The sequence below is a fragment of the Podarcis cretensis genome, assembly GCF_951804945.1.
Source record: "Podarcis cretensis genome assembly, chromosome: 3".
In the NCBI taxonomy this organism is placed as follows: Eukaryota; Metazoa; Chordata; class Lepidosauria; order Squamata; family Lacertidae; genus Podarcis; species Podarcis cretensis.
The window spans coordinates 108,006,628-108,020,610 of record NC_137172.1 but is presented as its reverse complement, the minus strand read 5'-3'; the positions used below and the strand labels follow the sequence as shown (position 1 = coordinate 108,020,610).

At 44.8% G+C, this 13,983-nt stretch overlaps 1 protein-coding gene across 1 annotated transcript in view; it reads left to right on the top strand.

Annotated features, from left to right (window-relative positions):
• The first annotated feature begins 7,173 nt into the window (after nt 1-7,173).
• The window catches only part of KCNS3 (potassium voltage-gated channel modifier subfamily S member 3), a 98,318-nt gene continuing 91,508 nt past the window's right edge, over nt 7,174-13,983 (top strand). The window contains exon 1 of the mRNA XM_079969921.1: nt 7,174-7,204. The gene's annotated coding sequence lies outside the window, so the exon portion shown is untranslated. The remainder of the gene's footprint in view (nt 7,205-13,983) is intronic.

The following is a 13,983-nucleotide window of genomic DNA, read 5'->3' as shown; positions in this document are numbered from 1 at the left end:
TGAGCAAGGACACAGGGAGAGATCCGGAATGAGTAGAACTAAATGCTGGTGTGAAATTAACTAGTCTCTTCAGTCAGTCTTTATAGCTCTACTGTGGTTTCCTGTAGAACTGGCTGTGGATTGTGCTGATGGCTCATAAGCGTATTCTTCTTTTGTTGAGGTACATCATATCTGCACCCCTTCTTGAGGTGCACCGCATCTGTGGCAGTGATCGAAAGCAACTTTTCTTTGTCGATCCAATTACCGAACGTGTGGCAAGTTGTTTCTGCCCACTTGGATTGTGGTGCTGTTGATACCAGATATCTTCACACTTCAAGGTTATGCAATATGACTGGGTCTTTTTTAGAGCTTTCCATGGACCAAATCACAGAACATACCCCCACGGTTCTGGGATCTTGGACTGGGTTTGCAAGCAAAACAAGAATGCTGTGATGGGAGATACCACTCTTGAAATCTGCCCTGTGTAAGAACCTCAGTACTCAGTTATTGCAATGTGGTCTATGTGGGGTTATCCTTGGGCCTGGTCTGGAAGTGGCGCAAAAGGCTGTGACTAGACTTTTGATGGGGAAAGTCTATCACCAGCCCATAACTGTTCCTCAAAAGTTTGTACTGGCTGCCCATACACTACCAAGCCAGATTCAAGGTCCTTGTATTAATTTTCGAGTCCCTTAACAACTTGGGTCCAGGATTACCTCAGGACACGCCCGATCTCTTATATCCCTGTCCAATTGCTGGGGTCTTTAGGGGAGTCACTATTAGTGGTCCTCCGTGGCTCAGAAGCACAGCTCATAGACACCAGGGACCATGCATTTAATACTGTGGGCGCAGTTTTTATGGACCTCCCTTCCATTTGAGATCAGACAGGCCCCCTCCCTGCTGAATTTCCAGTCCCTACTGTGGAGATTTCCATTCCAGCAGGCATTTTTGATTTTATAATTTTAACTGATTTTTACTTTTTGTATTGTATCCTTGTAAACCACTCAGAGGTTGTTGTAGTTAAGCAGTATAGAAATTGTTTAAATGAAGAAGGAAGAATAAACTCCCTGCAAAAAAAATAAAAAATTTAAGCCCGACACATCAAGGAGAATGAATTTTGCCTATCCCTTTGCCTGTTATGTTGGTTTTCTATTTGCAGTGACTTCTTAACTTAGGGAGAAGGGACATAGGTTGTACCACTTCAGAATACAGCGGTACCTCGGGTTACAGACACATCAGGTTACAGACGCTTCAGGTTACAGACTCCACTAACCCAGAAATAGTACCCCGGATTAAGAACTTTGCTTCAGGATGAGAACAGAAATCGTGCTCTGGCGGCGCGGCGACAGCAGGAGGCCCCATTAGCTAAAGTGGTGCTTCAGGTTAAGAACAGTTTCAGATTAAGAACGGACCTCCGGAACGAATTAAGTTCTTAACCCGAGGTACCACTGTACATCACTGCTTCTTAACCTGAGGTACCACTGTATACTGAATGCTTTGTGGTGCTGCAGGCCACTGAAATAATACACGGGTAAACCAGATATAATGCCTTCAGTAATCATGACAATCCCAGTTGCTGTAAAGATGCAATCTGCTCTCTTCGGTAGTTGGAAGCTGGGAGATCGTTGGTAGAAAGTGAGATGTCAGTGTTCAGGCAGCTTCAATGCAAACAGACAGTGGCATCTTGATTATTCTCTGCTTGTCCACTGTCACACCAGAGCACAAACAATCCCATCCATGCAGTGCCTCCCCCCCCCTTTCTCCAAGTTCAGCTAAATGCAGCTGTAGCTACTCGCTTATAGTCAACCCTTTTATTCTCGGAGCGTACTGTAGCTCAGCTGAATTTACTGCTGTGCAGTATCTTTCCCTGGAAAGTGTATACTACAAGTAAATCAGCAGCAAGTCAATGGATCAGTGTCACATGTTGGCATTATATATTTACCACATCAATATTGTGCCCTTTCTTTTGATTTTGTGAGCACTGGAGCCAAAAGCCTTTGAATTAAACATCAAAAAGAATGGCAGTTCACCTCCGGCCATGGGGTTAAATCAAAGCCTAAATTAAATCTGGGCAGTATTATGTAATAGTCGAACACCTCAACCCTTTTGATGATTAAAGTATTTTACTTCTTTATACTGGAGTCCTAAGTGCATTTGCCGGGAAGCAAATCCTATTGATTTCAGCTGAACTTACTTTTCATATTCGTGTCCCTAGGATTGCACACCTTATCCAAACTGCAATTCTGTACACGTCTACTCAAAATTAAGTCCCATTGTGTTTAATGGGGTTTGCTCCCAGAAAGTGGGTGTGGGATTGCAGCCCGAGAGAAGTGTCTGAAGCCCATGACTATCTGTGGTTTTAACTGCCAAACTACAGCCTTAAAAGCATTGTGTAATTGTATAAACATTGTGTATAATTGCAGGGGTGGCTAATCTGTGGTTCTCCAGCAATTCCTAACAGCCCCAGCCAGCCCAGTTGTCCCAAACAGACTTAATTAAATGGTGAAATGACGTGCAGAAGAATTTATAGTGCACTGTTACTCATGTTTACCTATAACAAGCGTTGCTATGTCCATCGTACTCTTTCCCCCAACAAAAAATTATCTGGTCCCAGATATTGCATGTCTATCATGTCACATCCAGATGCAAACCACAGGTTATGGGAGGGAACCGAGGCAATATATATTTCTGCATTCCTATAAAGCAGGGGGTTTGCTGCAAAGTTTGCTACCTGATGATATTATTTTGTAAGGTGGGAGAATTGCATGGCGTTTTAACCTATAGGCATGCACAGAAGTGATTTGTGACGCGCATAGGATGGTCATTGCAAAAACTAGAAATTAAGGCGAAATCCACGTAAAGTTAATTAAGGTACTTTGAAACTGCACTGGAAGAGACGGACGTGTTTAACTCGCCCATTGAAAATATGGGGCTTGGGTGTGCACAGATGTGGCTGGGACATGCCCTAAAACCAGTTTGTAAGAAATTGGGAGGACTTGCTGTTTTAGATGTGAAATGCACTAACCTCTTGCAATGCAGGAATCTTTTTTTTTTTTTTATAATAATTTTTATTCAATTTTCCATATCTTTTTTTTTCCATAACAAAGAAAACAAAACAACAAAAAACATGCAACATGTATAATTTCCAACTCTTAATTTCATATTTCTTACTCTCCCGACTTCCTCGTACCTCCCCTTTCTGCATTCTCATGTCGAATTAATTAATTAACAAATCCCTCCCTTACTTTCAAATTTATTATAAAAACATGCAATCTTTTGTCCACTGTGAAGCTCGTACCCATGACCCTGAGATTAAGAATCTCGTGCTCTACTGACTGAGCTAGCTCAGAAACAGCTGCACAGCTGTGGTTTGTGGGCTCTAGGCCCTCCAGAGAAGTCGCTGGAGAAGTCCCTTTTAGCTGCATACCTGTTGGAACACGCCTGCGGGCACACGCATCCCCCGGAATGAGACAGACCTCTCTGGGCGTCTTCCTGATGAAGCGCAGCCCGGGACGTTCACAAATCAGTCCCAGTGCGCACCAGCGACACATATCAAAAGACATATGCACACTCAGCAGAGTATAGCAGAAACGACTGTGGAGCACGAGTATAGCATTCTGAGTGGTTTATTAAGCAATATATACAGGACAAAACAACCATGGCGTCCTCTCACATCTTCTCCAAGAGAGAGAGAAAGTAAAGTACAAAAGTATAGTACAGCGGAAGAGGGATAAGACTGACTTCCGTTCTCACACTTTCCAAGCCTAGAAAGTAAACACTAACATGTGATTTAACAATCACACACCTAGCAACGGAGGAGCGAAATGCTAACATTTCTCCTGATATTGGGAGAAACTGACCATCGCACAAGGCAACAAGTAGCAATGTCACTACATCCCATCCTAAGTTCTCCTTTTCCAGCACAAAGTATCTCATGAGTGGAAGCATCTCAAGCCTTCTGCCAGTTGTGCGTTATTGATAAGATTCTTGCCCTGCAGAATTCTGCTCAGCTTAGAATGGTGAATTTCATCTGCTGTGGCAAATCACACTGCTGTCGGGCCAACAGACCTGCCATTAATGTTTGGCTGTGTAGTTTGCAAGTTTCAAATAAAAATACATGTTATTTCAGATGCCTGTATCCAAGTTGTCTGTTTCTGTCTTTTGCTATATGTGCAAGTTAGTTCGTCTTACTGGTCAGAAACGTGACAAAGCTGTGAAGGAAATTTAAGAACTTGGCACTTCTTAAACCTTCTCTTTAAACATCTATTCATTACCCAGGGTGTGTGTGTGTGTGTGTGTGTGTGTGTGTGTGTAATCTATTGTGGCACTCTGCAAATGTGAATATAAAAGCCTGAAAGCAGCTTAGCCAGCATGGTTTACCTTGTTCCCAAGGAATCTTAAGAAGGGATAACATTTTCTTGTAAAACTGCATATCACAGGGTCTGTTAGAGAAGGTATTATATTTGTGTTTGCGATGTAAATGTGCCCTGTTTTTTTAAGGTTTTGCCATAGCCTAGAATCCTATTTCTGCAAATAAATGCTAGGATTCTCAGTACTGTAACAAGTATGGAGGGCACTGATACAGCCTTGCCGTGGCTTAATAAAATTGGCTGTTTAATATTAACAGATAAGCATATATATCTATAAATGCATGCAAGTTTCACTTTCCTATAAGCCTTACTACAGCTTTGCTCGCAGATCTAAGACTATAGTCCTCTGCGTAAAGGTAAAGGGACCCCTGACCATTAGGTCCAGTCGTGGCCAACTCTGGGGTTGCGGCGCTCATCTCACTTTATTAGCCGAGGGAGCCGGCGTACAGCTTCCGGTTCATGTGGCCAGCATGACTAAGCCGCTTCCGGCGAACCAGAGCAGCGCACGGAAACACCGTTTACCTTCCCGCCGGAGCGGTACCTATTTATCTACTTGCACTTTGACATGTTTTCGAGCTGCTAGGTGGGCAGGAGCAGGGACCAAGCAATGGGAGCTCACCCCGTTGCGGGGATTCAAACCACCGACCTTCTGATCAGCAAGTCCTAGGCTCTGTGGTTTAACCCACAGCGCCACCCGCGTCCCTTAGTCCTCTGCATAAAAGGTAAAGTAAAGGTACCCCTGCCCGTACGGGCCAGTCTTGACAGACTCTGGGGTTGTGCGCCCATCTCACTTAAGAGGCCAGGGGCCAGCGCTGTCCGGAGACACTTCCGGGTCACGTGGCCAGCGTGACATCGCTGCTCTGGCCAGAGCCAGAGCCAGAGTCGCACACGGAAACGCCGTTTACCTTCCCGCTGGTAAGCGGTCCCTATTTATCTACTTGCACCCGGAGGTGCTTTCGAACTGCTAGGTTGGCAGGCGCTGGGACCGAGCAGCGGGAGCGCATCCCGCCGCAGGGATTCGAACCGCCGACCTTTCGATCGGCAAGCCCTAGGCGCTGAGGCTTTAACCCACAGCGCCACCTGCGTCCTCTGCATAAAGGTAAAGGTAAAGGTACCCCTGCCCGTACGGGCCAGTCTTGACAGACTCTGGGGTTGTGCGCCCATCTCACTTAAGAGGCCAGGGGCCAGCGCTGTCCGGAGACACTTCCGGGTCACGTGGCCAGCGTGACATCGCTGCTCTGGCAAGCCAGAGCCGCACACGGAAACGCCGTTTACCTTCCCGCTGGTAAGCGGTCCCTATTTATCTACTTGCACCTGGAGGTGCTTTCGAACTGCTAGGTTGGCAGGCGCTGGGACCGAGCAGCGGGAGCACACCCCGCCGCAGGGATTCGAACCGCCAACCTTTCGATCGGCAAGTCCTAGGCGCTGAGGCTTTAACCCACAGCGCCACCTGCGTCCTCTGCATACTTAGGGTTAAATCAGACTTTACCACATTATAGTGAAAACTAAGGTTAAAGCTACAATTCTATGCACATTTACCAGGAAATAAATCCTACTGAACTCAATGGGACTTACTATTGAGCAGACCTGTGCTGTATTATTATCATTGTTATTATTTATATTATTTATATATTATATTATTTATATAATATTTATATTTATTTATATATTATATTATTTATATAATATTTATATTTATATATTTATATATTTATATATTTATATTATTTATATAATATTTATATACCGCCCTATTCTGCGGTTCACCGAAAAGATCACAACATACATAATCAAAATAAAAACCCAATAACAACCCCACCCCCCCGAAAAGAGCCACATTTTAAATGGGAATAGGATGTCAAACATCAACCAAAGGTCTGGTTAAAAAAGGAACATTTTTGCCGGGTGCCTAAAGGTGTATAATGAAGGCGCCAGGCAAACTTCCCTGGGGAGGGCATTCCACAGACGGGGAGCCACTGCAGAGAAGGCCTGTTCAAATGTGAGAAATGGGACTCACTGTACTCTCCTGATCTACATCCCCAAACTGGTTTGGGCATTCACGACACAAAGCTCAAGATGGATTCACTTTCCTAGGCATATCATTATGGGTATCCTGTGAAGAGAGTGCTTGAATACTGTAGCCAGAATAGCACCCTCTGGGTATTATAAAACAATTCTCACCATCTAATTGAAAGAGGTGGGTTTGCTTACTGTGGAGAAGGGAGGTTTAAAAGGGAAACATGAAATACCAAATGCTAATATTACTATGGAAGGAACATCAGCATGCTGAAGGGTTTTGTACCTTGGCTTTCCTTTCAAAATGGGCCCTGGGAGGAAGGAAGGGGAGGAAGACAATGCAAGATACTAGCTTCTCCAGAGGACATGCTTTATGCTCCCATGGCGAGTTATCAAGTGCCTAAAAAGAATGCCCTTTTCCAAGGCTTGGCATGTTTGTTTTTCTTTTCCTAAATTGTAAACTGAATCCACAGTCACTTCCCTTCCCTGTTACAAAACAGTGGGTGGAGTCATAAAGATGCCCCAAAGGGCTGGCTGAAGCATTTAAATTATTCCTGATCTTAATCTTTTAAATGTTCCCTAAGACTGCCATGGAGCATTACCAGCACAGAATGCAGATGAGAAAATCTACTTACCCACTTCTCTCTCAATCGCTGAATGATCAAACCAAAGGAGATGGCTATGTCTCTAGAGCCCTAGTGACCAAGGAGCCAGCAGAGGGAGGTGTCACAATGAAGGGCGTGTCACAAGGACCTCCGCAACCTAGCAACCACCAGCCCTCAACTGACACTACTCTCAACTGACACTAAATTGGCTTTTTATCCATGTTCAGCTTTTTACAAGTATGTAAAATGAAATTTATTTCTTTATAGTCAAGCTTCTGTTGTTCCTGCACCTACTGAGCATTAGCTATCTAACCTACCTATCTGCTTCTTTGGTCCTATATGCACTAGCAGGTCCCAGGGCAAGTTACAACTATCTAAAATTATTACTGTTGTTGTTATTAATTAAATATGTATACCCCTCCATACCCACTGGTTTCAGGGCAGTTCACAGGATAAGATAACAATATAAAAATACAAAGTACATAATAAAACAAAAACAGCCCAATCACACGCCCCAACACAAAAGGGCATTGGATGTCAACAGGGCAAGTCTTGAAAATACAACTCTCTGGTGTCAAAGGCCAGGTAACAGGCCCCCCAAGTACCGCTATTTCCCAGGGACAGTCCCAGATTTACAGAAGCTGTCCCAGTTTCTTATGTGACCCTGGAATGTCCTGCTTTTCCTTAGGACCTCCCTATTTTAAATGTTCCCTAAGACTGCCATGGAGTCTACTTACATCTCCATCCACTTTCTCTCTCACTCGCTGAATGATCAAACCAAAGGAGATGGCTATGCCTCTAGAGCCCTAGTGACCAAGGAGCCAGCAGAGGGAGGTGTCACAATGAAGGGCATGTCACAAGGACCTCCGCAACCTAGCAACCACCAGCACTCAACTGACACTGCTCTCAACTGAAACTACCAAGTTTGCTTATATGGCTTTTAATCCATGTTCAGCCCCAACACATTTTAAAAGGGCGTAGGGTGTCAGTCAAGTCACCCAAAGGCCTGGTTAAAAAGGAATGTTTTTGCTGGGCACCTAAAGGTGTATAATGAAGGCGCCAGGCAAACTTCCCTGGGGAGAGCATTCCACAGATGGGAAACCACTGCAGTGAAGGCCCGTCAAAAGGTGAGAAATGGGACTCACTGTACTCTCCTGATCTACATCCCTAAACTGGTTTGGGCATTCACGACTCAAAGCTCAAGATAGATTCACTTTCCTAGGCATATCATTATGGGTATCCTGTGAAGAGAGTGCTTGAATACTGTAGCCAGAATAGCACCCCTGGATATTATAAGACAATTCTCATCATCTCATTGAAAGAGGTGGGTTTGCTTAGTGTGGAGAAGGGATGTTTAAAAGAGAAACATCAAATACCACATACTAATATTACTATGGAAGGAACATCAGCATGCTGAAGGGTTTTGTACCTTTGAAAGATGGGCCCTGGGAGGCAGGAAGGGGAGGAAGACAATGCAAGATATCACCCTCTCCAGAGGGCATGCTTAATGCTCCCATGGCAAGTTATCAAGCAACTCTTGTGTCACTAGCCTAAAAAGAATGCCCTTTTTCAAGGCGTGACATCTTATTAGTTTTCCTTTTCCTAAAGTGTAAGCAGAATCCACACTCACTTCCCTTAACTGTTACAAAACAGTGGGTGGAGTCATAAAGATGCCCAGAAGGGCTGGCTGAAGCCTTTAAATTATTCCCGATCTTAATCTTTTAAATGTTCCCTAAGACTGTCATGGAGCATTACCAGCACAGAATGCAGATGCTGATGAGAAAGTCTACTTACATCTCCATCCACTTTCTCTCTCACTCGCTGAATGGTCAAACCAAAGGAGATGGCTATGCCTCTAGAGCCCTAGTGACCAAGGAGCCAGCAGAGGGAGGTGTCACAATGAAGGGCGTGTCACAAGGACCTCCGCAAGCTAGCAACCACCAGCACTCAACTGACACTACTCTCAGCTGATACTACCAAGTTTGCTTATATGGCTTTTAAACCATTTCAGCCCCAACACATTTTAAAAGGGCGTAGGGTGTCAACCAGATCAACCAAAGGCCTGATTAAAAAGGAGCCTGGCTCCTAAAGGTATATAATGAAGGCGCCAGGCAAACTTCCCTGGGGAGAGCATCCCACAGACGGGGAGCCACTGCCGAGAAGGCCCGTTCTTGTGTTGCCACCCTCCGGACCTCATGAGGAGGAGGCACATGAAGAAGGGCCTCAGAAGATGATCTCAGCATCCGTGTAGGTTCATATGGAAATAGACAGTCCTTGTGGTCTTGAGGTCCTGAGCTGTTTAAGGCTGTATAGCATCCTCGATCTGTTAGGAGTTGGTATTAAACAGTGCAAGAAGTTTCCTTGTGCCTGTAGCTAGGAAAGTGTCTACTGTACTTAAACAAGTGAAACATGAAAAGCTTCCCAAAACCTGAACTGTTGTAGATATTACCTTTGATGTGCTGAAAGGCAACTCAGTTTAATATCTAGGTGCTAGACTGCTTTTCGCATTCCTTAGCAAATGATAGATATGAGGTAGTGATACTGCAGAAAATGTTTGTGCATTACAAAATCCATCATTACATGTCTTAGCCTTAAAAGGGATGTCTTTCCAGAAGAAGCTTCCTTGGAAGGGGAAAAGAAGCAGAAATGTGGAGGTATTTAAAAGTGCCACTAGACTTTAGGGGTTTTTTTTTGGACTGTACATAACTACAGTGGTACCTCAGGTTACATACGCTTCAGGTTACAGACTCCGCTAACCCAGAAATAGTATCTCGGGTTAAGAACTTTGCTTCAGGATGAGAACTGAAATCGTGCTCCAGTGGTGCAGCAGCAGCGGGAGGCCCCATTAGCTAAAGTGTTGCTTCAGGTTAAGAACAGTTTCAGGTTAAGAACGGACCTCCGGAACGAATTAAGTACTTAACCTGAGGTACCACTGTACTTTCTGGAAACTGCTTCCAAAACCTTGTTTCCCCAAGCAAGACTCTAGATTTAAATTCTTATCAAATCTAGATGACCTTTCTTTTTAACAGAACGATTTATGGGTTTTTTTATATATATATAGTGGATCAACACTCTCTTTGACACAAAGGGAGGCTGTGTTTAGAAACTAGCATAGAAAGCTGCACTGCACATTGAGACAGTGTTAGAAATAAGACGTGTTTTCCTTCCTGAAGGGCAAAGTGCTAAATCTACCACTGAGTTTTATTATTTCACCAGTAGCACTTAGCCTATAACAGATCTAGTAATATTGCTAACTGCGGCTTCCTTTCATCTGCTGATGTAAAATGGCAGAGCTTCAACACCTCCTTAGACATGAAAAGATTTTTACCTTGACTCGTGATAACAGCTCCCATTAATCTTTCTCACTGTGAGCTGTCTGCATTTTATCCTAAAAGTGCTAATGCTAAAGTTTCAGAGAAGGCTTCAAGATAGGAAAGAAAAGCCAGTGAGAAAATTATTTCTAAAAATATTTAAAATTCTCTTTCAGTCAATAAATGTGGTTTTCATTTTCTGCTTCAGCACAATGCAATCAACTCTTTTTTTAAAAAACAGGATTAATTATTGTTTCTTGGAGGTACACAAGACAGCCTCCTGTTACAGTAGTTTCCCTATTTATTTATTTATTTATATTATTTTAGGAGGAAATATTTGTAAGATAGCTAATTAGTTGCTGATGCACCTTCTCTTCGCATTTGCCTCTGGGTGATAACATAGAGCTAAAGAAGAACACAAATTTGGTAAAGGTAAAGGACCCCTGGATGGTTGTTGTTGTTGTTGTTGTTTAGTCATTTAGTCGTGTCCGACTCTTCATGACCCCATGGACCAGAGCACGCCAGGCACTCCTGTCTTCCACTGCCTCCCGAAGTTTGGTCAAACTCATGCTGGTAGCTTCGAGAATACTGTCCAACCATCTCATCCTCTGTCAGCCCCTTCTCCTGATCTTTCCCAACATCAGGGTCTTTTCCAGGGAGTCTTCTCTTCTCATGAGGTGGCCAAAGTATTGGAGCCTCAGCTTCATGATCTGTCCTTCCAGTGAGCACTCAGGGCTGATTTCCTTAAGAATGGATGCGTTTGATCTTCTTGCAGTCCATGGGACTCTCAAGAGTCTCCTCCAGCACCATAATTCAAAAGCATCAATTCTTTGGCAATTTATGGTCCAGCTCTCACTTCCATACATCACTATTGGGAAAATCATAGCTTTAACTATACGGACCTTTGTTGGCAAGGTGATGTCTCTGCTTTTTAAGATGCTTTCTAGGATGGTTAAGTCTAGTCAAAGGCAACTATGGGGTTGCAGCGCTCATCTCACTTTCAGGGCAAGGGAGCCGGTGTTTGTCCACAGACAGCTTTTTGGGTCATGTGGCCAGCATGATTAAACCGCTTCTGGTGCCTGTGACGGAAACCAGAGCGCATGGAAACGCTGTTTACCTTCCCACCTCAGAGGTACTGTACCTATTTATCTACTTGCACTGGCATGCTTTCGAACTGCTAGGTTGGCAGGAGCTGGGACAGAGCAACGGGAGCTCACTCTTGTCGCGCGGATTCGAACCACCAACCTTCTGATCAGCACCACCCGCACCTCCTTACACAGCTGTCCCAGCTCCTGCCAACCTGGCAGTTCGAAAGCACACCAGTGCTTACACAGCCCACTGCTCCATGGATGGAAGGAATGCATGAGAGTCCCACCGGCCCCATCAATGCACTTCCCATTGGGTTTGATGCATAGGTAGAGCTGCTCCATATGAAGAGAGAGTCTGGTTGGGTCAGGTTCCTCCTTGCCTGGAGGAGATTGGATGTAGGGCAGGGGGCTGACTGTCTATAGCTCCAGTGGTAGTGCTTTGTCCACAGAAGGTCCCAGATTGAATCCCTCTCATCTCTGAGGGGAACGGTTCCTGCCTGAAACTCTGGAAAGATGCTACCAGTCAGTGTTGCTGTTGGCAATACATAGCGTCTCCAGTATCTGTATCCAGGGCAGCTGTCTACCAACTCCACCTGGTACGCAGGCTGAGACCCTACCTGCCCGCGGATTGTCTCGCCAGAGTGGTGCATGCTCTAGTTATCTCCCGCTTGGACTACTGCAATGCACTCTATGTGGGGCTACCTTTGAAGGTGACCCGGAAACTACAACTAATCCAGAATGCGGCACCTAGACTCATGACTGGGAGTGGCCGCCGAGACCACATAACACCGGTCTTGAAAGACCTACATTGGCTCCCAGTACGTTTCCGAGCACAATTCAAAGTGTTGGTGCTGACCTTTAAAGCCCTAAACGGCCTTGGCCCAGTATACCTGAAGGAGCGTCTCCACCCCCATCATTCTGCCCGGATGCTGAGGTCCAGCGCTGAGGGCCTTCTGGCGGTTCCCTCATTGCGAGAAGTGAGGTTACAGGGAACCAGGCAGAGGGCCTTCTTGGTAGTGGCGCCCGCCCTGTGGAATACCCTCCTATCAGATGTCAAAGCGATAAACAACTACCTGACATTCAGAAGACATCTTAAGGAAGGGAAGTTTTTAATGTGTGACATTTTAGTGTATTTTTGGTCTGTGTGGAAGCCGCCCAGAGTGGCTGGGGAAACCCAGCCAGATGGGCAGGGTACAAATAATAAATTATTATTATTATTACTCCAGGGCTGAAGTCATCCAGCTGCATTAGCAGCACCCAAGTGACCTCCCTAGGAAGTGTGTATGAAACTCCTGGGCTGCCCAGGCAGCCTCGCTGATGTGGTCCTGAGGAAAGCAGAGCAATATGTCTGGCAACAGTTGGGCTGCAGGAGTTGTCGCATGGATGCCTACAAGAGTCCACTCTGGATTTGTGTAGGGTTTACTCCTTAGCCTTTTCTTCTCCCAAAGATACCCCACAAAGCGGCTGAGGTTTAGGATCAGAGTTTCCCTTCTGTTAGATGGGCTAACTTCCCAGGTGGACAAGCCCCATCTGCCCCTCACTTCCCTCTACAATACAAGCAGAAACTGCCTTCTTGATCACTGGACCCACTACACTGGTACCTCGGGTTACAAACACCTTGGGTTACAAACACCTTGGGTTACAAACACTTTGGGTTACAGACTCCGCTAACCTGGAAGTAGTACCTCGGGTTAAGAACTTTACCTCAGGATGAGAACAGAAATCATGCAGGCGACCCCATTAGCTAAAGCGGTACCTCAGGTTAAGAACGGATTCAGGTTAAGAACGGACCTCCGGAACGAATAAGTTCGTAACCAGAGGTACCACTGTATTGGTTTCGTCCACTAACTCTGACTCCATATAAGGCAGATTTTTAAGTTCCCAGGAATAGGAATTGAATAACAGCCTTTCCCACACAGGTGGCAGAGAAACATTCCATGGCAGGGATGTTGGCACAACACTATAATCCCCCATACGTTCTTTCAACACATGGGAGGGCTGCCAAATATTTCCTGGTAAAATTGACATATAACGTTAAGCTGATAGAAATATAGCAGAAACACTTTCCAGCTGCCTATGAAATGCAAGTTACCACACACAGAAAGTTACATATATCAGGAGCAGCTAAAAACGCCAGATCAAAAATCTTCATGATGAGTCGATGCCTTTGGAGAAATATGGAATATGTCAAAGTATAAGAGACATATTTTCTTTGCTGCTTTATTTGCAGTGATGGTTTCCCCTCAGGCCCCAGTCTCTCTTCAGCAGTTGCATGCAGCTTCACCATGTATGAATAGGTCACTTGACAAATTTAGGGAGAGATAATTCCGAATGATAGACTTTCATGCCATTGTCCAACTCAACTGGGGAGATAACAAATCCGAAAAGGCGATAAATATGTTGTCTTTGGCCTTTTCTTTTCCATCAGTTCAACCTAATTGGAGCCTTTGACACTAAGGTGTCAATGCAGGAATTGCTCCTTCAACTTTGTGGCAGGTGATTTGCATTTCAGAGTTTGACACATTTATAGTCTTTGATCTTTTAACCACCAGCCTCCATCCCTGTTTGGGTGTTTTGTTTTTTAAAAAACAACAGGTGAAGTGATCAGCTCTTCTTA